This window comes from Nanorana parkeri, unplaced genomic scaffold (genome assembly GCF_000935625.1).
Source record: "Nanorana parkeri isolate BGI_ZX_2015 unplaced genomic scaffold, ASM93562v1 scaffold255, whole genome shotgun sequence".
NCBI classification, from domain to species: domain Eukaryota; kingdom Metazoa; phylum Chordata; class Amphibia; order Anura; family Dicroglossidae; genus Nanorana; species Nanorana parkeri.
This window is the reverse complement of record NW_017306523.1, coordinates 1,213,931-1,215,892: the sequence shown is the minus strand read 5'-3', so window position 1 is coordinate 1,215,892 and position 1,962 is coordinate 1,213,931. Positions and strand designations below refer to the sequence as shown.

Below are 1,962 nucleotides of genomic sequence, written 5' to 3'. Positions count from 1 at the left end.
CTTCTGTGCACCTATTTCTTCATTTAACCAAAAATTCCCTACTAAGATTACTATATATGTCTGCTACAAGTATGAGTGTTGGCTCTTCTGGCAGTCACCCCTTTGCTTCCGTTTTTTTTTTCTTCTTAAATCTAAAGGAGAACTATGAGGTGAGTTATTTTTTTTCTTTACTCATCCTCATAGTTAGAACCGACGTGTGACAATGAAGCTGTTGCACATCGGCTCTATAGATCGGGAAGTAAGCAAACACATGCTCACTCACTTTCCAATCATCTCCTTGCGGAGAGCCATGACTATCGGTCACCGCTCCCCGCATGGATTCCTCCCCTTTCCTATGCTCCAGCGCTGACTGGGCAGTGGATGGGCACAGCTGGCTCTGCCTCTAGATGGGCACAGCCCGCTGTCAATCATCCAGCTGGGTGGATCTCAACAGTATTGTCTGGATCTGTCCCAGCTGCGGCAATCTTAGTATATGGCTGGCGATATACTGAGCTTTGGGTCATGGGAGGCAGTTGGTATATATCCTCCCATGACCCTGAAGAGAACTATGGGATAAAAAGTTTACCCCATAGTTCTCTTAAGTTTATGGTTGCTTTAAGAGCAGTGGTGCCTTGTAGCTGCTGTCATACCTAGGGTGTTGCCAGTTGGTTGTATTTTGGGGGTTTTATTTCATTTTTAGGAGAGTGTACCTCCTTTGTTTGCAGCATGCTGCTGCATCATTGAAAAAAGTGCAGAAACAGTGTGCCATTAAATTATCCCACATTATATCACTTACCTTCACCACATCAGTTAAACCTTATTTAATACTGTCCTGCTGCTGGCCGATTTTACACGGCTCTAACATCTGTGGGTTCTTACTCTTAAAGGAGAATTATGTTGAGAGTGAAATGGACGAATCCCCATAGTTAAAGCCGACATGTGAAACTGCAGCTGTCACACTTCGAATCTATAGATTGAGAACTGAGTGATCACATACTGCCAATCGATCCTTTCCGTGATCTTCTCCCTGCAGGGAAACGGTTACTGTCAGTCATCACTCCCCGCAGGGATTCCCCCCTCCGCTTTCCATTCCTCCAGCGTTCATTGGAGGGAGAGGGCACAGCTAGCTCTGACTCTAGAGAAGTCGAGCCAGCTGTCAATCGGGTAGCAAGGTAGATCCTTTCAATATTGTCAGGTTCTGTTCTGGCCATAGGCCACTATATGCTGAGGTTTGGGTCACGGGTACCAAAAGGTTTGGCCATGGTCCCCTTTAAATTCTTAAATAAAAACACCTACCCGTGCCTTGTGTTTCTACATTACACCTTAGTCTTGCTCATTAAAACTGTCCTTCCACTGGCGAATGTTTACACTGCTTTATCATCTGTGGTCTCTCAATTGTTAATGAGAGTTTCCTAGAAATTGGTCATTGGCAGAACAGTCTTGCATCAGCGAGAACTGCGAGAGGTTTAGTGACCCACTAGTCAATTCTATTTACCGATTAAAAGTAGGCCTAATACTTAATGAAAGCTTGTGCCCCTTTTTAATTTTTTTTAATTGTATTTAATTTTTTGTGTTTTTCCTGAAATAAATCATATTAACCCTTTTGCTGTCAATGCAGTTTTTGCGCTTTTTATTTTTATTATAATCAAGATTTTAAGCCTACAAATTACTTAAAACCTTGAGAGTTATGCATTTCCTGAAAGCACAGACCCTGTATAATGGCGGCAGTGGAAAATGTTTTCCATGCATGATAATAGTAAAACTCATAAACGCCAACATTTCTGCAAAAATTACATTTAGTGCACAAAAACACAATATAATACCCATTTGTATTTATTTTTTATGCTGAGTAAATAAAACACCTAACATGTATAGCATAAAAAGTGTGCGGGCCCATGAGACAGTAACAAAATACAGTACCCCAAATTGTCTACAGACATTTCTTTAAAAGCCCGTGCAGTTCATCAGTTTAGCATTAACCAT

General features: G+C 41.6%; 1 protein-coding gene across 1 annotated transcript in view; it reads left to right on the top strand.

Annotated features, from left to right (window-relative positions):
- The window catches only part of FAM210A (family with sequence similarity 210 member A), a 39,312-nt gene that overhangs the window by 9,755 nt on the left and 27,595 nt on the right, over positions 1-1,962 (top strand). The window lies entirely within an intron of this gene.